Below are 24200 nucleotides of genomic sequence, written 5' to 3' on the forward strand. Positions count from 1 at the left end.
ATATATACATCTTTTACTTAATAATACGTCAGCTGCATTGCCATATATACTATCAAGGCACCACTTTGTTCATAATGTTTAGCTAACTCACAACAATGCCTACAACACACAGCACTGAGAAATGAAGAATCGAAAAATAAATGATCTTCTCTATACTTGGTGGTTTTAACAAAGGACTGTGATATGTAAAGGCATGTTTGTTCTCAGTGAAAACATACAGAAACAAGAAGGAGTGAATTCAGTAAAAGGATGCTAGATTTGGGAGTTCCTATTGTGTCTCAGCCGGTTAAGAACCTGACATACTGTCTGTGAGGACACAGGTTTGATCCCCAGCCTCGATCCGTGGGTTAAGGATCTGGCGATGCCTTGAGCTATGGCTTGGATCTGAGTATTGCTGTGGCTGTGGCTAGGCCAGCAGCTGCAGCTCTGATTCAGCCCCTAGACTGAGAACTAGTTAGTAAGTTCAGCCATAAACAGAAAAACGAAAGGATTTGGAAAATGGAGACAAGAACAAAACATCTGGGTAGGTATTTTTCTGTGAACCTCTCTTGTTATCTTTTTAATGATTTAGAGTAGAAAAAAAATCATTTCTAAGCTTACAGGTATTAGACATTTTGCCTATAACTGTATACAATCCTCAGGTGAGGAGGGGACCTTGGACGACGGGCACACTTTTGTGGCAAATGAGATTTTAACGAAGATACAATTGTTTTTAAGAAATTTTAAATTTGACAATAGAAAGATGGCAAAAGATTTGAGCAGGCATATCACATGGGAGGAAATGCATGTGGTTGATAACTGTGGCAAGGGCTGTCTTTTTTTTTTTTTTTTTTGAGTAAATCAGGGAAACTCAAATTAAGCCCATAACAAGGTAGCCCATACACCAACCTGACTAGTTAAATATTTAAAGTTTGGCAATAAAAGTGCTAATGAGGACAGAGAATAGTGGGAACTCCTGCTAGTGGGACTTTGAACCAAAGCAAAGATTTTGGAGAATAGTTGCCATTGTCTACTGAGGTCACACACCCTGTTGACAAGTGAAGAAATGCCACTGTGGGAACATGCCCTGGAGGTGGTGTCTCTGTATCCTGTGGACCAGGATATATACAAAAATGTTTAGAGAAGCACTGCTCGTAACAGTCCCAAGCTGGAAACAACCCAAATGTCTGTGTAACATAGAAAGGGTGAGTAAGAACTCGAGCCCCTTGCCACAGCAGAGATGGAGTTCACAGACGTGATGGTGAGCCAAAGAAGCGACATAGTGCTTGGAAAGCTCGTAAACAGGAGTTCCCCTTGTGACACAGTGGAAACAAATCTGACCAGCATTCATGAGGACGCAGGTTTGATCCCTGGCCTTGCTCAGTGGGTTGGGGATCAGCACTGCTGTGAGCGGTGGTGTAGGTTGCAGATGCAGCTTGGATCCCGCATTGCTGTGGCTGTGGCTGTGGCTGTGGCAGCAGCTACAGCTCTAATTTAACACCCAGCGTGGGAACTTCCACCTGCCGTGGGTGTGGCCCTGAAAAAGGAAGGGGAAAAAAACAGCTCACAAACAGGTGAAACTCAGTCCATGTTTAGGGATGCATATAGAGCAAAACTACAAGGAAAAGCAAGAAAACCATGATTTTAGGATGATTAGGTTAGGATAGTGTTACTTTTAGCGGAAAGGCAGGGTGGTGACCACAAAGAATACTCAAGATTTCTGAGCACTGGACATGTTTTATTTCTTGACCTGGCTGTGGTTTCATAGGTTTTCACTTTAACGTTATTCATGAAACTGGATATTAATGATTCATGCATTTTTAAAGTGTTTTATTTCACACACACATGGGCGCATGCGTGCACCAACTATTACATACTCGAAGATGGAGATTTGAGAAAAGACATGCCCTCGTTCAATGCAGTTCCTTTAAAAAATGAACACATTCAGTGGAATGAACATTTCAGCCTCTTAGGTGTGATTTGGGTGAGAATTCTCTAATGCAGTGCTGGAGAGACAGCCCGAGGAGAGGGAAGGGCACTGGCCGCCAGGGCAGAGGCCCCTTCCCAGCCAGCTCTGACCCTCCGCAGCCGTTTCCCTGGGCAGTTCTCTGGGCTTTAGTTCTCATCTGTAAAGACGATCAGACCCGATTTGAACTCCTCTGGGAGTCTCCTGGTGTATTCTTGGGCGTTCCCTGTGGGAACTTTAATTTTTTTTTTTTTCAATAAGAAATTCTTTCCATTTTAATGAGACTCTAAAGGGCACACACAGCGTCTGGGTCCTCTGTGTGTCTCCCTTAGAGCCGACTGTGCCAGCATCCCTCTGTGACTGTGAGCCTGCCGGGGCCCAGACGTGCTCTTTGAATTATCTCAGGCCAGTGAGATGAAGGCACAGGTGACCTTCATGGGTAGAGTCTGAGTTTGCCAAGCGACCTCGTGGCAAGGCTCACAACCAGCACGTTCCCAGGTGTTTGAAGTGACCATGGAGTAAGATGGGAGATGGGAGTCAGGGGACCATGCCTAGCCCCCAGAGTGGCGTGGCACCCACTGGCGAAGCGGGGGTCGGGGAGGGCAATGGACTCCACAAAACCGTGCCATCTGTCTCCTTCAATTCACTGTTAACTGAAGGTTGATTGGTTTGCTCTTTGTTCAAGTCGTGAAGCTGCTTTGAGTTTGGTGGTTGTAGAAGGTGCAGGCCTGTGGGATGTATGCCCGGCTTTCATATTTGCGCATATTTAACTACCAATCTTATAAAAGTAAAGTACACCAACACTGGAAATCCTCAAAGGTTTTTTGCTGGAGACGGCACCACACGCCATTTGAACTTGAGCGGTGCGGAACCCCCGTGACCTGTACTGAGCCTCCCGTGATCCTGTTTTCATTGTGGAAGCCAAGCCCTTGCCAGATTAAGTGCAGGGGGTGTTCCTGGTGCAGCCTGGGACTGCAACCCCTTCATCTGTCTCGGTGACTCTCTAGGGCAGGTGGGTTTGCTTCCAGGGGATGTTTGATGGTGTCAGGAGCCAGCTGGACAGTGGGAGGTGGGGCCTGGTCAGCAGAGACCAGGGATGCTGCTGAACCTCTGACAATGCACAGGACAGTCCCCAGAGCAAAGAGCTCCCCTGGCCAGGAAGCCAGTGGCGCTGGGGTTGAGAGCCCCTGGATCTGCTCTCTGCAGCTTTTCTTCCATAGGAAGGAAGTCTTCTCTCTGCTTATTTCCAGTTATGATAAGGCGGTTGTGTTCTTTTCTTTTTTAAAAATTTTTATTTTTATTTATTTTTTTTTATTTTTTGCTCTTTAGGGCTGCACCCTCGGCATATGGACATTCCCAGGCTAGGGGGTCAAATTGGAGCTGCAGCTGCCGGCCTACACCACAGTCACTGCAACATCAGATCCAAGCCATGTCTGCGACCTACACCACAGCTCACGGCAATGCTGGATCCTTAACCCACAGAGTGAGGCCAGGGATCGACCCTGCATCCTCATGGATCCTAGTCAGGTTCATTACCCCTGAGTCACGACAGGAACTCCAGTCATTCTCTTGATGACCTACCTTTCTTGGCACCTGCTTCCTCCAGGCAGGAGAAAGACAAGCAAAACAATCCCTTAGGTGTGAGGTCCATTTCGTGACTGGCTTGATTTAATCGTGGATGTTTGATGGTTCGGTCATTTAGCAATTTTAAGGCAGTCTTATTCCTGGGCCTCCTCTCTCAGGTCCTGGCTCCCCATCCACACAGAGTGACTTTGCTTTGCCCCTGGTCCCTGATGTTCGTAGCTGGTCCCTAGAAGGACTGTGCTGTGGAGGGAGTCCCAGAGGAGCCGGTCTCTCTTCCAGAATAAAACACCGAAACAATATTTGAGAGCTTCAAACTGCTCCAAGGCATCTGGATCCATCTCCAAGGCTGATTTCAGGGCCCCTGTAGTTGTGTTTGTCTATGTGCCTGTAATAACTGCTGGGGAGTGTCTGCCCCGTCGCTATCAATTCCTGTGTAATTCCTACATTTGTTCATACAGATCCTGGTCCCTGATGGAAATTCTTTCCATTTGAATGAGACTCTAAACGACATGCATATCATCTAGGTGCTATCTCACCTCCCCCAACAGGTATTTACCTCCTTGTGAACAGAGCCTTCTGTGTCATCTGCTGTCACTGGTGCTCCACCCAGCATGCTCAGCCTGGTGGCCTGCTCTGGGGTGCCCACCCTGTCCGCGAGCTACGAGAAAAGACCCTGTTAAAAGACAGGCCAGGTGGGGTCATGGGGGATATTTTCCTGAACATCTCCCCCCATCCTCGGCTCCTCCACTTGCTCGCCTGTTGGTCTCATGATCAAAATTTAGTCAGGACCAGTCTCTTGGTTGGTGGAACCTTAGATTCAACAGCAGTCTCCTGACAAGAGAACAGCCCTTCTTCTCAAGGGCCATAGAAGAGAGTGTGCCTCACTCCCTGGGCCTGGCAGGCTGCCTGAGGCAGAGAGGGGCAGGGCTTCTGAGCCCTCCTCAGGCTTTATCCTGCCTGGCCTCCTCCTCATGGGGCTCCCCCAGCATCATAAAGACCGCTGTGGGCAGGACTGTATGCAGCCCTGACATCTCTGATGCAAGGCAGCTGATTGGATGCTTCACTTCCTGCCTAAAACCACCACCCTCTCCTCCCCTCCCCCACCCCTTTAAAAAAAAAAAACCCCAAAAAACCCCTTTGTATAATATCTTTCAAAGACACAGTGGGAGCATCATGCCATTAGCACAACATGGAGTATGGCAAACCCTTGTTTCCTGGCCTGGGTTTTAGGGGTGTGCTCAGCTCCCCCAGCAGAGAGGAGGCTGGAGCTGTGCAGGGCATTGACCAGACCGAGGGGGCACAGGCATCTCCACTAGGCACACACAGCCTCCCTCTCCCAGTGGACTCTCTGGTTGACACCCCTCCCTGCCGGGGTCTTGCACAGCCTGGGGCATGGCTCACGGCAGCTCACTGCCAAAGAAATGCAAATCAGGGTTAAGGAAGGAAGCAAACTTGAAAGCCAGAGAAGCTGAGCTTTGAGTTTCAGGGGATGAGGCCGGAACACAGAAAGGAAGGTCTGTCATGGGGTCAGAGGCTGGCAGCACAGCAAGTATGTTATAGGAAACAGGATAGTGGAGATGGCTCAGGGGAGTCCAGGAGTAATGCCGGGCTGGGGCCTCTCTGGTGGGATCTGGTGATGTTTCCAGTCTGGGGTGGAGTGAAGAGGGAGATGGATGTGCTGGTGTTCGAATGACTAGGCAAGACTTGACAATTCTTCAGTCCATTCCAGCCAGATTTTAAATCTGTCATGTTCAGACTTGGGGGAAAGGGAGAATGTAGTTGTGATTTTTTTTTTTTCCTCCTGACTTTCCCTTAACACAGTGATGGCCTAGAGCCCGATCTGTGACTCTGAAAGAACAAGCCAGACCCCGTCATAGCCAAAGCACAGCAAGCCCCCAGCTTGGCGGTGGGGAAGAGCTGCGTGTGGCCCCGCCACCTGCTGTGAGCCAGAACCCAACTTTAGCCTTCTAAGAGCATATGCAAAGTGGGTCACCAGCTGCCCCACCAGCCTCACCCTGAGCCACTTCTCTTTTATAACCCACACCTGTGGCATTTGCATGTCTCAGCTCACCAGCCAGTTCTGAGGGCAAGAATGTCCTAGATGCACACCAGACTCCCTGTCCCCTTGGCAACAGTCAACTCCTTCCACCCTTGGCACCCGAGAAGCAAAACCATTCTTTCTACCCTTCTGTCCTGGCGGGCGGGCCCCATGGAGGGGAGGGGCCTTACGGGGGAGGTCTGCGCCCCAAGTTATAAGCAGGGAGAAGCATCAGGCCAACCTGGCCCTGTGTGATGGGATGCGATCTGTACAGGAGCCCATGGCACAGGGTCCAGGCTCCTATTTTCCCCTTCCTCTGGCTGCTGTCCTTTCGTTCCTGACATGGCTGATGAGCTCCCTAAGCAGAGGTTGGACAGAGAAGATGAAAGGAAAAAAATGGGAAAATTAATAGCTCTGGTCAAAGGTCTGGTGGGGAAGGAATTTAAAACCAATTAACCAGGAGTTCCCGTCGTGGCACAGTGGTTAACGAATCTGACTAGGAACCGTGAGGTTGCGGGTTCGATCCCTGGCCTTGCTCAGTGGGTTAACGATCTGGCGTTACCGTGAGCTGTGGTATAGGTCACAGATGCGGCTCGGATCCCGTATTGCTATGGCTGTGGTGTAGGCTGGCAGCTACAGCTCTGATTCGACCCCTAGCCTGGGAACCTCCATATGCCGCGGGAGCAGCCCAAGAAATGGCAAAAAGACAAAAACAACAACAACAACAACAAAAACCAAAAAAAAAAAAAAAAACCCCCCAAAACAATTAACCAATGGAGATGTCAGTTATCCCAGACAGTCTTTGATCCCTTTATGGTGCTTAGAGTTCAAGGTCCATGTAGGCACCAAACCCATCTTACTCTCATTCACCGATGGGTTCTCTGTTCTTTGGCTTGAACGTTGGTGAGCCCAGGCATCAGGATGCCCCCCTGGGACCCGGGCCACCAGATGACACCACACCCATAACCCACCTGCAGGTTGCATGACAGGAAGCCCTGCCTGTGAAGACAGGGGAAGGGGTGGAGGGGAGGCAGTTTTGGAGAGTATATCTGATGTCTCCTGGACACCATGGAGAGACATAGGGGTGGCCTGTGGGAGTGGAGGGAGTGCAGGAGGCAAAGACATCCCTTCAGTGTCATTGCCTCGTCCTCTGTCATGCTCTGGGAGACCCCAGACTCCTGATGTGGAGCCCGAAGGATGGCCACATTTTAAAGGCACATCCAGGAGCAGATCTGAGTACCGGGAAGAGGCTGAACATGAAAGCATCAATTGCGCCTCTGGCAAGAAGAGTGGGTCTTGCTGCCAGGAATCTCAGAGCTGGAATTCTCTGCTAGTGGCCTCACTCCTTTCACTTTATTTATTTTTCCTCTTCCCTGGATTATGTCACTTAAAAGAAAATGCAATGCTTGGTGAGAGAAGTCAGAGAAAGGCAAATACTGCCTGACATCATTTATATGTGGAATCTAAAAACTAGAACAAACTTGTGAATATAGCAAAAAAGAAGCAGACTCGCAGGTACAACACACTAGTGCTTACTAGTGGGGAGAGGGAAGGATGGAGGAGAGAGATAGGGGTAGGGGATTAAGAGATACAAACTATTACATGTAAAATAAGCTGTAAGAATAAATCATACAACATGGGCATATAGCCAATATTGTGTGATAACTATAAATCAGGTATAACCTTTAAAAAAAAAAGTAAAGCACGCTATTGTACATGTGTAATTTATATAGTACATCAACTATACTTAAAAAAGAAAAATTTAAAAATTAAAATGAAGGGTCAACATTTAAAGAAAGAAAAAAAAAAAAAAAAAAGGAAGGGAAAAAAATGCAAAGATGGGCTGTGACGTTCCAGAAAGGGTCTCTGTGGCTCCACTCGAGTCACATGGGCTATGAAACTATAGGAAATGTCAAAACAGGTGCAAAATGAGGAAGTCTCTTCTGAGTAAGTAACTGCTGCCTTAAGCTCTATTCGTCTATGGGATGTGGGGTAGAATTATTGCCCTCATTTGCAATCCAGTTCCTACCCTGCCCCTAGTGGGCCATCCCAACCACTGGCCCTTCTGGATGTGCCCTCTCAACAGAGGTGACTGTTGATGCCATGGGCCAGAAACCACTCTGCTAGTACAATCCACACCACTGGCTGAGATCCTACCCAGAAAGCAAAGTCTACCCAATTTAATACAGCAAGCACACATGTACCTTTGGTGTATAGCTGGTGACTCTGTGGGAACGTGGAGTTACAACTCAGGTCACCCACCCCGGGAGTGTCCCGCAGTAGAAGTGGGCACCATCCTTTATTAATCCTCCCTCCAAATCAAATCAAGCCCAGGATTTAAGTCAGTCCTTGACTTTGAGGAGTGGGCGTGGTCCCCTCTGAGGAACCTCCCTGATAAACCTCTGTTCCCACCAGCCCCTTTATTCCTCTAATCTCTGGCTTTGCTGGTGGGAGGGCCTGAAGGGGTGTGTTATCACCATCTCAGCCTGCCTTTCACAGGTAGTGATGCCACAGACAGTACGGAGTGGTGGGAGAGCCCCCAGACGTAGTGGTTTCTCTGGCACAACTCGGAGAAGAGACTCAGGTTCTTGCTTTGTACGGACCTGGACTACGCTGATAGGAGAGGAGATGGCCTGGTTGTCCCCTGCTAAAAGGGATTTCCCAGAGAGTCACAAATCCGAGTGACAAGAGTGCAGCACCTGCTATGGAAGACCCTGTGATTCAGGTGAGAGCCCCCGAGGGCAACAGGTTTGGGTCTCCTGGTGTGAGGACAGAGGCACAGAAGTAGGACTGTCTGAGAAAAGTGAAAAGGGAAGTCCAAGAATAACAACCCGGAGGGAGGAAAACCCAGGAAACATGGCTTCAAAATGGCCATTTCTCTTTGGAAACCGTAACGGGGAGTAGATCACATTGAGCCCCAAGTGGTGTGTCTTTGCCCCTCATCCAAGGACGTGGGAGGAGCCATGGGCTACGCCTGTGTGGAGGAAGCCAAGCAAGAAACATTTCACACTTGTGTGGCATTTTACGGCTGCTCTGACCCACGTGATTGCCCCTCATGCTCTCAGCAATCTCTGAAATGGCCAAGAATTAATTATCTTCATTTCTCAAATGAAAAACACAGGGTCTAAGAGAGCTTAAAAGACTTCTGGAAAGCCACACTCTTTCTGCATGGCAGAGCTTGGGTTAGAAGCTAGGTGTTCTAACTTTAAATTCAGGGCTCTTCCAGCTATGACAGTGGTTTTTAAACTGTGTACCCAACAGAGCAGCATCCTTGGAGAAGAAGGGCGTCCTGGCATATTCCTAAGCCCCACTCAGATGGGAGCAGGTCCAATTTGATTTGCTCTGTCTACTGGGTGTTCCGTTCAGGATTGGTTTGTAAAAAAAAGAAGGTTGAAAAATAGGTTGAGAATTCACGGCATTCTGCTGTGATGGCTCCAGTGGGGGCTCAGCCACAGGGCAAGGATCCACATGGAACATGTACGAGGAAGGGAGGGAGAGATTATAGCTGCGTGCACATGCTTGGCCCTTCAGGTCTTGTTGTAGGGAAGGAAAGGAAGGGCTGAAGACTGGCAGTGCAGGGAAGTACCTCCTGGCCTTGTATCCTGGGATGCTGCCTGGTCAGCTTTGTGGATCTTGTCCAGACAAATCTAAGCTCTCAGCAGACTCTGAGTCACACACTATCCAAGCTTCATCTGCTGTTGCCATCTCATGCCTGGTAAGCAGTGCTTGCAGGCTCGTCCATGCCCAGCCTCCAGTGAAACACATGCTTATCCTGAGGGTTGGCTGGTGCTGGGGCATCAGCTATTCATGGGATGGGGCCACTCAAGGTGTCACCTCCATCACCTGAACCCTAAGACCTCCCAACACTTGGTCCCTTTCCTCTGAGCTCTTCTTTCATATGACATCTGCTCTCATTGCTGTTCTCATCTTCCCAGGAACACTGCATTACACCTGCTGGTTTCAGCTTCTCTAAACAGGAGCTGTTTATAAACAGCCTCCTACTCTCCCCAGCTTCCCACTTGACAAATACGCTGGCTTACCAAGCTGTGTGGCCTTGGGAAGATCATTTTAAAGTTGGGTTTTGACCCTTTAACCTAGACTATTAAAAAGCTGCCTAAAATAAATAAATAAATAAATAAATAAATAAATAAATAAATAAAAGGACTTCCCATCGTGGAGCAGCAGAAACAAATCCAACTAGGAACCATAAGGTTGAGGGTTTCATCACTGGCCTCACCCAGTGAGTTAAGGATCCGGCGTTGCCGTGAGCTGTGGTGGAGGTCGCAGATGTGGCTTGGATCTGACATTGCTGAGGCCGTGGTGTGGGTCGGGAGCTGCAGCTGTGATTTGACCCCTAGCCTAGGAACCTCCAGATGCCATGGGTGCGGCCCTAAAGACCAAAAAAAAAAAAAGGCTGCCTGCAAGACTTGTTTGAGGTCTGCTTCTGCTGTCATCATGGTTGATAGACCTAAATACATCCTTTTGTTCAGATTTTACAAAGCTCTTACAGCTTGCTTTTGTCATTTGTTTTCACATCTCTCTCCTTAAACTAGGTGTGACAAAAAGAGACCAGACAGAACTGGGTTTGAATTTCAGCTTTGGCCTTAATAACAGTAGGATCTTGGACAAGTTGCTCAGCATTGCTCTCCTTCCTTTTCTTTGTTTACACAAGAGAAAGAATACTAACCATTGCAGAGAGTTGATGTTTTGTTTCTTCTTTTTTTTTTTTTTTTTTAATGAAGAGTAAATGAGATAAAGAATCTTGTACAGTGTTTGGCACAGAGATTTCAATAGATGCACATTTTTCCTTCCTTTTAAGGATAAACCCCCAAATTTATCCACATTTGTTTTCCTAAATCTAATACTGTGTCTGGCACCACAATATATGCTCAGTAAATATTTACTGACAGTGTGAATGAATGAATGAGGAATGAATCAAGAGGACATATATGATACTGATAGGCCAGGCCACAGGAAGAGTTGCCAAAATTGATTGAGTTCCAAAAGACAAATAACAGCATTAGAATTTGAGAAGGGAGAAATGTATCCTTAAGTGGTAATCAAGGGTCCCCAAATGTGCATACAAAGATGTTCGTTGTCTTTATAATAGTGGAGCTTTCAAAACAACCTACATGTCCAACACAAGGGACTAGATACATTCATTAAGGTGATGTAATGTAATAAAATGCTGTGCACCCATTTTTAAAATGTAGACTGTATAAAAGTGACAAATACACACACACACACACACACACACACACACACACACATTTTGCTTTTTAGGGCTCTTTAGGGCTGCACCAGAGGCATATGGAAGTTCCCAGACTACTGGGGTCAAATCGAAGCTGCCGTTTGCTGGCCACAGCCACAGCCACAGCCACAGCAACATGAGATCTGAGCTGCATCTGTGACCTACACCAACAGCTCATGGCAAAGCCAAATCCCCAACCCACTCAGTGAGGCCAGGGATCGAACCCGCATCCTCACTGATACTAGTTGGATTTATTTCTGCTGCACCACAATGGGAACTCCCACAAAAATGTATTTTAGGTGAAAGGGTATACTATGAAATGGTACTTTTGTAAAGTTATCTGTTTATCTTCCAAAAGAAAGAAGTGCCTTATGAATACGAAAAGACATATCTGGATGGTGGAATTATAGTAATTTTTAAAGTGTATTATACTTTTCAATATTATTTGAAAATTTTTATGTCATTTAAAATTTTTTTGTTATAGTCGATTTGCAATGTTCTGTCAATTTCTGCTGTACAGCAAAACAACCCAGTCATACATATATAGATACATTCCTTTTCTCACATTATCCTCCATCCTGTTCCGCCACAAGTGACTAGATATAGTTCCCTGTGCTATACAGCAGGATCTCATTGCTTATCCACTCCAAATGCAATAGTTTGCATCTACTAACCCCAAACCCTCAGTCCCTCCCCTTCCCCTTTGGCAACCACAAGTCTGTTCTCCATGTCCATGAGTTTGTTTCTTCTCTGTAGATAAGTTCTTGTGTGCCATATATTAGATTCCAGACATAAGTGACATCATATGGTATTTGTCTTTTTCTTTCTGACTTACTTCACTTAGTATGAGACTCTCTAGTTCCATCCATGTTGCTGCATCATTTTGTTCTTTTTATAGCTGAGTAGTATATTCAATTATGTATATGTGCCACATTTTCTTAATCCATTCATCTGTGGATGGACATTTAGGTGGTTTCATGTTTTGGCTATTGTGAAAGTGCTGCAGTAAAGATATGTAGGGGTTCATGTATCTTTTTCCATGAAAGCTTTGTCAGGATATATGCCCAGGAGTGGGATTTCTGGGTCATATGGCAGGTTCTGTCTTTAGTTTTCTGAGGTACCTCTGTGCTGTTTTCCATAATGGTTTTACCAGTTTACACTCCCACCATTAGTGAAGGAGGGTATCCTTTTCTCCATACCCTCTCCAGCATTTGTTATTGCTGATTTGTTAGTCATAGCCATTCTGACCAGTGTGAGGTTGTAGTTTTGATTTGCATTTCTCTAATAATTAGTGATGTTGAGTATTTTTTCATGTGCCTGTTGATCATCTGTATGTCTTCTTTGGAGAAATGTCTATTCAGATCTTCTGCCCATTTTTCAATTGAGTTGTTGGGTTTTTTTGTTTTGTTTTGTTTTTTGCTATTGAGTTGTATAAGTTTTTTTGTATATTTTAGAGATTAAGCCCTTGTCATTTGCATCATTTGAAACTATTTCCTCCCGTTCCATAGGTTTGTTTTTTTTTTTTTTAATGGTTTCCTTTGCTGTGCAAAAGCTTATAAGTTTGGTTAGGTCCCATTGGTGTCTCATTTTTATAATCAGGAATAAATTTTCTTTGGAAAGCCAAAATGTGTAAAAGGTACAACAATCAGTGTCTTGGTTTTTTGTTTGGGGTTTTATTTTATTATTATTATTATTTTTTTTTGGTTGTAAATGTAAAAACCCAGTTTAAACTCATTTAGACTCAAAGGAAGATGTATCTGGAAGACTAATATGACTGCAGGATGGCTGTACCTTGGGAATAGCTGGAAATACCTGTCATACTGCATCTCCAGGTGCTGGTATCATTCCATCTACCTCAGGCTGGATCCCTCCACTTGATGAGCTCAGAGTTTCTAGTTTCCATCACAGAGAGAAAGTGGGCACAGTGCTTTGTGGTCATAAATTCCAATGGTACACTCCAGTTGGCCCATTGGTCTGCTGTCTATCCCTTATCCAGCCACAGTGCCCAGGGCCTGATGTGCTCTATAACTGGCCCAGTTTGTGGCCTGCTCCCGCCCGTAGGTCCATCAAGGGGACCCAGGAGGCAGGGTCCTGGTGAGAAGAGCTTAAACAATGAATTGAGAAATAATTGTCCTCTCCTACCTCCCCCCTTGTCCCGCATACTTGTCTGCTATGAACTGGTATTTCCTCAGAGGTAAGGAAGAGAGGATAGGAAGTTCTGAGTGCCTTGGCTTAATTTCTGTTTTCAGAGGAAGGCTGGGGGTAGAGGGGTGACCAGGATTGGATCAACAATTGTCAATAGCAGAAGCAGTGGCTGAGCTTCCCCACTGTGTCCCTGTGCTGATACAGAGTCATCTGAGATCTCAGAGAGCTTACAGCTCAGCTCGAGGGCTGAATCCTGATTGCATAGAGGCAACAGCTTTTATTATTCTCCTTCCCCGGCCTCTCTTCCTGGGTACCATCCACCACTTCCTTGTTGAACGAGGAGAAATATATATCTTCTGAAGAACAGTGGATTTTCTTAGAGTGCCTTGCATGAACCAACCAATGCTCAATACAACATTCAGTGGTTTCCATTTCTCTGTGCCTCCCTGCTATATTTACTTACTTAGGAGATAGTAATATGATTTCTTTCCCATATAGAGTGACTGTGTCCAGAAAATAACACTTTTAAGTACAGTAGGATCTCATGGTATCGTAGTTCACTGTTACAGTTCAATTCTGAATAAGTTATTTGGTTGGAATGGGGTCACTGCACTATGAGCCCTTGATGGCTGAGGGCCATGCTTATACCACCTCTGAGCCCCAGCTCCTAGTGCAGTGCTGGTCCACAGTAGATTGTAGAGGTTAATGGTATTCAAAAGTCCTATGGTTGGAGTTCCTGTTGTGGCTCAGAGGGTTAAGAACCTGGCAGTGTCTATGAAGATGCGGGTTTGATCCCTGGCCTTGCTCAGTGGGTTAAGGATCCCGCATTGCCATGAGCTGTGGTGTAGATTGCAGATGTGGCTCGGACCCAGTGTTGCTGTGGCTGTGGTGTAGGCAGGTAGCTGCATCTCCCATTCGACCCCTAGCCTAGAAACTTCTACATGCTGCCCATGCAGCCCTAAAAAGCAAAAGGCAAAAAAAAAAAAGGGGGGGGGGATTGATTTTAAAAAGTCCTGTGGTTCATTCTTAACGTATTTATTTTTTTGGATTTCTATTAGCTTTTTTTTTTTTTCTCTTTTTTTTTCTTCCTCCCTACCTTTTTCTATTAGGGATGTCATGCATTTCCCCAAGTATGGTTCCTGCAATAAACCATTTTCAGAAGCAAGTTCTTCCTCTGAGTCTTTGCAGTGATGTTCCTCTTACCTTATTCTACTACATTTCCCCACTTAATTCATTTTTGACCTTTTTACCCATCCTCGACCTCTTTACTCTATCCTCCCACCAACAGAGAGGCTCCTTGGACTGCCTTGGGTTGGGCTCATTGTCCACTTGAGTGCTGGCTGAAGCCTCTTTAATCCTATAGATGGGAACAGGTGCTTAGGTACAACTCCCAGCCCACTAAAGGCAGTTGTCTTACTCTCGCAGTGGATTTAATCCAGACCCCCAGCAAAAACACTGCCCTGGAAGATCTGCCAGTTCTCAACCTATTTCCTTTTGCCCCCATACAATATAGTCCAGATGAGACTGTATTTCTAATATGTATAGAAAAATTTTAGTATGACAGTATCTAGAGGTATGGTCTCAGGGCTGGTCTGAGAGCTCAACTGTGTTATCAAAGGCTTAGGCTCAGAGTTCCCTGGTGGCCTAATGGTTAAGGATCCAGCATTGTCATTGCTGTGGCACCGGTTCAATCCCTGGCCCCGGGAACTTCTGCATGCCACAGATGTGGGGGAAAAAAGGGCGCAGACTCTTTCTCTTTCTCACCCTGACTTATTAGGCATATTGTTTTTCATCATTATGCTCATTGTCTCATGGATTTAATGTGGCTGACTTTGTCCAGGCATCACATCTGTCTTCCAGATAGGAAGAAGAGGAAAAGGGATGGTGATAAGCTTTCCTTCAAGTCTGTCCCTTGTATCAGAAAAGCAAAGCATTTCCTGGAAAACTCCCAGCCAACTTTTATTTTATATCTCATTGGTCCCAGTTGGTAACATGTCACTCTTAGCAGCAAGGGAGGAAGAGAAAGTATTTTTCAAAGAGAAACACTACAGCCGGGACTGAATTGAATTTATCAATCTTAATTTATTCCCGGAGTCAAGGTACATTGTGGCTGCACCCTCCACCATCAAACAGACAAAATCAGTGTTGTGTTAGCCATGACTGCTGACAGTCAAGGGCAACCTTAGCAGCATATTTTTGGCTGTGGTGATGACCGCTGTAAAACTGACCGTTGTTTTCCTAAGATAAAGGTACTTTGAACGTAGTGAAAGGACATATGATTTTGACACTGATAATGAACCTGAAGTCAGTGGAACTGAGTATTATCTAATACTATATCCTTAAAGAATGACAGTGTGGCATTGAACTTGAGAAGACCACAGAGAAATTAACTCATGTTTGTAGAATCTTTCTTTCCCAAAGAAAGTAGTATCAGAACCCAATACATAAGGAAGGATAAACACCCTTGGCAGTAGTTATTCAAATTTCTCCAAGTAAGTAAAATTCTGAGAATCATATACTTCAAAGAGCCCTTTCTCATCTACATTTCTACGCAGGTCAAAGTGAAAGGTATTTCTTGGGCTGTGGCTTCCTCCACCCGAACAGAGACGGCGGCAGCCTATTGCCTGCTCCTGTTGCCTCCCTGCTACCATTATTGTCCCCTGAAGTCACCCTCAGTGAAGTCAGTGTTGCTAGGGGAAGTCCTTTGTTAGGGCTCACAAGGAGAAGGATGGGGGTTCAGGAGACCGACCATCCCAGATTGCTGAGGACCGAGGCCTTCCAAGGAAGCAGGACAGTCCTAGGCAAACCAAAGTGGCCAATCATCCTAGAGGTTATACCGACATGAAAGGGGGTGAGAGAGAGGAGGTTTGAGAGGAAGGAGGCAGAGGGAGGGAGGCCTTGGAAAGTCAAGACCATTCAACCCCATTCTAAATTGTACGGCTTTTCCTCCCTTTTTTTTTTTTTTTTTTTTTTTTTTTTTGGTCTGTTTAGGGCCACACCGGCAGCATATGGACGTTCCCAGGCTAGGGGTGGAATTGGAGCTGTAGCTGCCAGCCTACACCACAGCCACAGCAACGCCAGATCCAAGTCGAGTCTTCTTCAGCCTACACCAGGGCTCATGGCAACGCTGGATCCTTCCCCACTGAGCAAGCTGCGGGATTGAACCTATGTCCTCATGGATGCTGGTCAGATTTGTTTCCACTGCACCATGATGGGACTCTGAAGCCATGACAGGAATTCCTCTTCCCATTTTAATAACTGGGCTTCCCGCACATCAACTCACCAGTGATATCTGGACTCGTCATTTTTTAAGTTCTTTACTCTTCCGACTTGCACATGACTGCCCATTTTTCACCTCCCTGTTCTCTCCCACTATTGATATTTTCCCCAGTTCGTATTCCCAGTCACCAGGTTCAGTGGCTTTGTAAGCCCATGCTTTGAAGCTCCCTCTGCTGCAACACATGGCAATGCTAGAGAACACCTAACAGAGGATTTTAAAAGTCATAACCACACTCAAAAATAAGTTGCATGTGTCCATGGTCCTGGAACAGAATTGAAATGCAAAGTGATGCGTCCAGGCTGATCTGAGGGCCTGCCAGCCTCTGGATCGGAAAGTACGTAGTAGGCGCTGTGAGTCTGGCTTCTGCAGGTACACCTCAGGGAGAAGGGCTCCATGGGAGACATGGGAACTAGAGACAGGCTCAGAGCTCACAACCAGAATTCGGGGCAGGGCTTCGCTGGCCAGTGAAGTGAGCCCGGAAGACAGGCTGTGCACCATAGCCCAGGCTGTGTACCCGGTGGTGGGGGGGTAGCTTAGTGTCTGGAGAGCCAGGCTCAAGCTCAAGCCCAGAAAGGCAGAGGTATGGAGAGAAAGAAAGCAGGGGGAAGACGTTGAACATACTGATCCTGTAAACCCAATTTGAAAATGCCTGAAGAAATCTTACACCAAGAAAGACAACGCATAAAGTCAACACTTGGAATATGAGTTTTTCTAGAAAAAAAGCAAAATAATATAAAAATTCTGAAAAATACATTCATTTAGAATCCTCGAAGAGATACATGAAGGCATTACAAAAATAGGCAGAAATGAAACACAGGTGGATATGAAATTAGAAATTAAGAAATTAGGAGTTCCCATCATGGCTCAGTGGAAATAAATCTTACTAGCACCCATGAGGATGCAGGTATGATCCCTGGCCTCGGTCGGTGGGTTAAGCATCCTGTGTTGTTGTGAGCTGTGGTGTAGGTCGTAGACATGGCTCAGATCTGGCATGGCTGTGGCTGTGATGTAGGCTGACAGCTACAGCTCTGATAAGACCACTGGCCCTAAAAAGACCAGAAAAAAAAAAAAAAAAAAAAAAGAAAGAAAGAAATTATAATCATTGAAACTTTTTAAAAATCATTCTCTATGTTTTATTGTCTTTTCTTTTTTTCTTTCTTTCTCTTTTTTTTTTTGGTCTCTTTAGGACTGCACCCACAGCATGTGGAAATTCTCAGCCTAAGGGTTGAATCGGAGCTGCAGCTGCTGGCTTATGCCACAACAGTGCCAGATCCAAGCTGCATCTGCAACCTACACCACAGCTCACGGCAATGCCGGGTCCTTAACCCACTGAGCAAAGCCAGGGATCAAACCCACAGACTCATGAAACACTAGTTGGGTTTGTTACCCCTGAGCCACAACAGGAACTCCTATTGTATTTTCGAATGATTGTCATTTTTTAATTAATTTATTTTGTATTAAAGTGCAATCGGTTTACAATGTTCCATTGAAATTTTTTAATTCCATAGGATAAATTCTAAACTAAATGTAGCTGAGAAGAGAATTAACATATTGGAATTGGGAGGGATTCACCCAGAAGGTAATAACCTCAAGAGAGTCATTTGAATAAGGTAGGGAATGACAGATGCTGTGGTTATGGACTCGGGGCTCAGGAAAGGCTTGTGCAAGGAGATATTTGAGGAGTTCCTGTGTGGCTTGAAGGGTTGAGGATCTGGTGTTGTCACTGCTGTGGCTTGGGTTCAGTCCCTGGCCTGGGAACTTCCATATGCCACAGGTGCAACAACAAAAAAAGGAGGTATTTGACCTGACCAAGCAGGGATGTGAATGATAAGAATGTAAATAAAAATAAAGCAAATCCAGAGGTGCTCAGGAGTAATAATACCTAGTTTCCAAGTTGCTATGAGTGTTAAATTAAGTAACTTACATAAAAGCACCAAGCCCAGTGCCTGGCACATAATTAATAACAAATGTTAAGGAGCTCTGCTTCCCTTTTTAAGAATCTGATTTAATAAAGTAGAATTTACCTTCTGCCTCCACGTTGAGGAGCCTTTCAACACCTCTGTTGGAGCCCCAGCACCATTCCCAGGGGACTAGAATTAGCTGATGATTTTTCGATCTAATGGTAGATTTGACTCTTTGGGACAAAGTGGCTGGAACGCTGTCAGCTGTTCGTATGCCTGTTTTCTCCTTCTGCTTCCCTCCCTTGAGAGCAAACGCTATTTCCCCCCTCTAGCATTAACTAAACAAGCCACTCACGTCCAAAATATAGAGATGACATTTTAATATATCCAGGCAGCCTGGCTAGTAGTTTCTTTGCAAAGCTCAAAATTTTATCAGGGCCTTGTCTGGAGCCTCAAAGAACTCCTGACAGAGGTCATGGAAGGAGGAGGGACAAAGCCACCCTCTTTGTGAGCATGGAGCCTTTTCAACACGCAGGCCCCTGACGGGAACATTCCCTAATGAAAAGAACAAAATAAGACTGCTACACAGCACACAGCAGCTGAATGTTCCATTGGACAGAGAGCAGCTTCTTGGGACGTGGGAATCGGAGAAACTGGATTGCATTCAAAGAAAATGCCCCCAGAGTGATCAAGAGCCAGTCCCGGGGGCTCAGCAAAGTTCAAGATTCCCTGCCTTCAAGGGAGCAAGGTTCCCTGCAGAGGCCTGGGGCGGGGGCTGGGTGGGCTAGGAGCTGAACTAGGCTGGGCTGGGGGGCTCTGACGTTGAATGGCTCTCTCTAGCAAAGCAGAAAGGGGAGGCTGTGATGGACCAGGAAGAAGAAACTGGAGGTGCAGAGCGTGTGTTTTTTTAACTAGAAGAGAGAAAACGTGTCCTACCCTGAGTCTTTGGTCAGGAAAAGGTTGTTTTGTTTTTGTTTTTGTCACACGCACACACGGCAAGTTGAAGTTCCCAGGTGAGGGATCCAACCCAAACCATAGTGGTACCTGCTGCAGTGCCAACGCCAGATCCTTAACCTACAGAGCCACAAGAGAACGGCAGGAAAATGTTATTTGAAGGAGGAAAGAAGGAAGAGGAAGAAGAAGCATCCCTTTTTGCTGCAGCCAAGATGGGCATTTGCACTCAGCTCCCCGGCAGGGGGGACCAGGGGTGGGGGGCAGGCTAATGGACATTGTGTGGGGGTCTGGGGAGTCCCCTCAGCACCTCGGTTGTCCCACCAGCACAGGTGTCCCACACTAATAAGTCTCTAAAGAGTTAGTCTTCTCCTTGTTTGTTCTGAGTTCTCTTTTTTCCCCCAAAACTGCACATTTCACCAAGTATGAATTATTTAAAAACAAAACAAAACAAAACAAAAACAAAGAACTGAGCATTTCAACTTCGGCTTAGTTGGAGGTAAATACTCCTACTTGGAATGGGAGAAAATAATAGGCATCGCAGGGACAAACAAAACAGTGGGATTTTAATCTCTCCATCCTCCACGAGGCATGTATTCCCTGGAGAGCTTCTGGAGGAGAGGGAAAGAGTCTTAAGTTCACATCACATTAAAAACAAAACAAAGACGCAAAGGGTTGTATTTGGAGTGGATAAGCAATGAGATCCTGCCGTATAGCACAGGGAACTATATCTAGTCACTTATGATGGAGCATGATGGAGGATAATGTAAGAAAAAAGAATGTCTGTATATAGATATGTGTGTGACTGGGTCATTTTGCTGTACAGTTGAAATTAACAGAACTCTGTAAGCCAACTCTAATGGAAAAAAATAAAAATCATTTAAAAATTAAAAAAAAAACCCAAATTTAAAAATCAGATGTTTGAGGCGAGATTAGAGCGAAAATTTAAATTATTGCGTACCCGCAAGATGAGAGGGTGAGGTTTGCCTGTGTGTACACCATGGTACTGTAGCATGTTGGTGGTCCTCACACAGATAGATGTCTTATTTTCCATGTGCTTGTCCTTCTCACGCACATGTACAGCTTGACATGCCTCCTTAATAAGATTTCAATCCCGATGGGAGGCAGGTAGGCAAGACATTAAATAGAGGAACCTTCAAGTTGAGAGTGGGGCATTGTTGAGTTTATCGGTATTTATTAGGCAGGTCTCTGCACTGGGCAGGCTCAGTACACATCTCTCGGTTAAATCAACACAGGACATCAGAACAGCAAGTGGAAGTGGATTTGATTCCTTTCTTTAGGGACAGTCATTTGCGGGTTCCCCTTAATCATGCCATAGAACCAGCTGCCTGCCCGCAGAGACTGCCAGAGGGTATATGTTTGAGTAACAAAAGAAGTCCTAGTTTCTTAGTTAAATCCTTTGTAGACCTAGTTCCTCATCTAATTAGAAACACTGTGTTGATCTATGTTCTGTTTTTTTTTTTTTTAATTTATTGAAGTATAGTTGGCTTAGTGTTGTGTTAGTTTCAGGTATACAGCAAAGTGAGTCATATATATATATATATATATATATATATATATATATACACACACATACATATATAATATATATACACACATATACATGTATATCATGTATATACAATACATGCATTTATGATATACATATGCATATATACATATATGATGTATATACACATATGTATGATATATATGTATGTATAGCCATTCTTTTTCAGATTCTTTTCCCATATCAACTATCACAGAGTATTGAGTAGATTTCCCTGTGCTATACAGCAGGTCCTTGTTACTTATTGATTCTGTATATAGTAGTATGTTTCCTTATACTTTGATATAGGTAGTTTTTTTAACTTTATCTCCTACTTTTTAAAGTTAGCTACCTTTCCTCGTGTGAGCCTCCAAAACCGCAACCCCTTGTGATATCCAGGAGAGACCATTCTAAGGACAGAAGTGACCATTGATAGTTCAGTCCTTCCGGAGGGCACTCCAGGTCACACACTCTCACTGTCTCTCTTCCTATTCCTCAGTCTTAATACAAATGGCCTTTGTTGGAGTTCCCATCGTGACTCAGTGGTTAACAAGTCCAACGAGGAACCATGAGGTTGAGGGTTCGATCCCTGGCCTTGCTCAGTGGGTTAAGGATCCGGTGTTGCCGTGAGCTGTGGTGTAGGTCGCAGACGCGGCTTGGATCCCATGTTGCTGTGGCTCTGGAGTAGGCCGGCAGTTACAACTCCAATTCAACCCCTAGCCTGGGAACCTCCATATGCTGCGGGAATGGCAAAAAGACAAAAAAAAAATTTTTTTTTAATAAAAAATGGCCTTTGTTACAGACCTAGAACTCACGCCCATGATTCCCAGAATGGGAGACATGGAAAATGGGGGAGGGGGTGCAGAAAAAAAAATCACTTGTTCAATATTATAGTGCAAGATAGCGATTAAGCCAAACTAGAATCTAGAATCCACTGGTTCTGGGTGATCTTTCCGAGAAGCACATTTCACATGAAATTGGAACGTATTGAACAGCTGGGTGGGGGACTTGTTTTGTGTAGTGGTAGTTAAGTGTGATCATGTAAGATGCACATTAAAAACAACTGGAGCAGAAGCAAATAATCCAATTTATCTCTTGAACTTCAGTAGGAATACTCATTTGCTAGCTAATAATGTGCCACTAGATGGGAAAATCACTCTCCTGTGCCTCTTTTTGGATGAGACTCAGGAATCATCCTCAGGGTTCCCCAGTCCCTTGTCTCCTGATGAAATCAACAATGAGGTTAGCAGCTGCCCTGTTATTCTAATTCAGCTACTTTATTTAATCAGCGCAGATGACTTTTGACCAAACTAGCATCTCTGGATATAATCTACACCTCTTTGGGTTAATGAGTACTGGTTCCATCTATTTGGCTTGTGTTTGTGCAGAACTAATTTATCTTTGACCAGTATTATCATGCTAATGATATCAATGCAGTTGGCTCTTGCAGACAATTTCTATTATGAGAGCTCTTTAAAGTACAAGACAAAGGAAAGAATAAAATGGAGCAGACGTGTAATTAGGGAGATTATGTAAATCCTTTCCCAGGTATCACAAATGTACAGGAAATATAGGAAGTTTGATCTTTGTGTTATGATGCTAGTAGCCCCTCCTGGGCCAGGTTGATCCTTCAGTTTCATGAAGTAAAATCTCAGGTGGGGATGGGCCAGGAAGATAAGATAGATGAGGAAAAGAGACGGGGTTCCAGCACTTGGGCCTGGGTCATGCGAGTGTGTGCCAAAGAGGCCTGGACCCAAGAGCGTGCTGGCTCCCTGTGGGAAAGGCTGCCTGCCTCTGCACCACGAAACTGCAGGGGAAGGGGGCCTGACCTGGCCAGAGAAGCCAGAAATCTGGACTTGAGTCAAGTACCTTAATTTTTTAAAAAATTTTTGTCTTTTTAGGGCCATATCTGCATCATATGGAGGTTCCCAGGCTAGGAGTTGAATTGGAGCCGAAGCTGCCAGCTTATTCCAAAGCCACAGCAGCACGGGATCTGAGCCGCCTCAGTGACCTACACCACAGCTTACGGCAACGCCAGGTCCTTAACCCACTGAGTGAGGCCAGGGATTGAACCTGCGTCCTCATGGATACTAGTCCAATTCGTTTCTGCTGAGTCATGATGGGAACTCCAAGTACCCTGATTTTTAAGCAGCTGTCTCTGTATATATTTCTTAATACTCAGCTGAATCAAATAAAATTTGTCAGAGGGTAGGACCCAGTGGGCTGCCATTTCATGATCCCTGCTCCATTCCATGCAAAGGTCATTTCAGGAACAAAAAGCTGAGAAATGGTCCATAAATTCACTGGAGTATCCACCAGCTGGCGGGAAGAGGTAGCTCATCTCTCCTGCTTGGCAATCCCTCCAGAGTTGAAGATTTCTGTGGATACATCTGGAATCGTAAAAAGCAGCTGTCCTGGGAGTTCCCATTGTGGCTCAGCAGGTTAAGAACCCAATATAGGATGTGGGTTTGATCCCTGGCCTTGCTCAGGGGGTTAAAGATCTGGCATTGCCATGAGCTTCGGTGTAGTTCACAGATGCAGCTCAGGGCCCACGATGCTGTGGGGCTGTGGCATAGGCAGGTTCCACTCCTAGCCCTGGAACTTCCATATGCTGCAGGTGTGGCCCTAAAAAAAAAAGAAAAAAAAAGCTGCTGTCCTCTTGGCCCCACCATCCACTCCTCCCCAAATCTTAAAGCAGCCAAACACTGAGGAGACACAGATATTCCAGAAAACGTGGAAACACACAGCCTACTCATCCCTACCAGGCACCCCACCCTCAGCCCCAGGGCCACCAGGGAGCCAGATTGTGGGGCGTGGAGGGCAAACAGCCCTGGCCTACTTCTTCCTTTCTCTGAGTGTGAGGTGGAAAGTTGCTGAAGATGAAGAATATCCATGCGTGGGGGTTGGTTCCTGCCATAACTGGGAGCAAACAGGCCACCTGGCCAGACAGCTGCTTTCAAGTCAAAGTCTGGTATTGAGCATCATTGGGCCGACTTGATGCTGATACCAGTGTTTGAGGCCTGAGTTCCTGATCCCCTGCCTGGTCTGGCTCTTTTTCGGCTCTTAGATGTCCTGCCTCCCAAGCTGTGAGCTCCTCCTGCCTCTCAGTCTGGTTTTGACCCTTATACTGTTGTTCCTGCCCATAGCTCACAACCCCGGCTGGGCCCCTCACCCAGCAAAGACTCTATCTGTCTCCACCTCTGCCTTGGCCGAGACTCCCCTGGCCCAGCCCCACCTTCTGCTCCCAGCTGCACCAGGCTCCCCGACCCCATCCCCTCTGTCCTCCATCCAGACACTCAGAGCTGTGCTGCTGGGACTGTCCTGTCTCTCCCGGTGTCACCTCATCTCCTCCTCCTCAGAAGGTCCAGGTTTAGCCCAGGGCCTTTGGCGGGAGCACACCACATAAATCTGTGACTTGACAATGGCATGGGGAGAGATATCTCATTTCACTAAGAATTAACAGGACAAGATGGCTCTAAATTGTAGCAGGAGAGAGAAAGGCTGTCAAATCCTGGAATCTGTGATCTAGAGAGGTTAGGGAATTTTAAGGTTTTTC

At 45.7% G+C, this 24200-nt stretch overlaps 1 long non-coding RNA gene across 3 annotated transcripts in view; it reads left to right on the forward strand.

Annotated features, from left to right (window-relative positions):
• Positions 1-24200, forward strand: part of LOC110255517 (uncharacterized) — an 82231-nt gene that overhangs the window by 28082 nt on the left and 29949 nt on the right. The window contains exon 6 of one of the 3 annotated variants that reach the window (XR_014816320.1): positions 3988-4077. The exons of 1 other annotated variant lie outside the window; for it this stretch is intronic. This is a non-coding gene — a long non-coding RNA (uncharacterized LOC110255517). Of the gene's footprint in view, positions 1-3396; positions 6321-24200 lie in introns of those variants that run through there. One more of the 3 variants, XR_014816322.1, reaches the window with a different exon arrangement.

The sequence above is a fragment of the Sus scrofa genome, chromosome 9 (genome assembly GCF_054392235.1).
Source record: "Sus scrofa isolate SSC_HxYL_T2T_F1_AM1 chromosome 9, Sscrofa_HxYL_maternal_Yorkshire_Landrace_v2.0, whole genome shotgun sequence".
Taxonomy (NCBI): Eukaryota; Metazoa; Chordata; class Mammalia; order Artiodactyla; family Suidae; genus Sus; species Sus scrofa.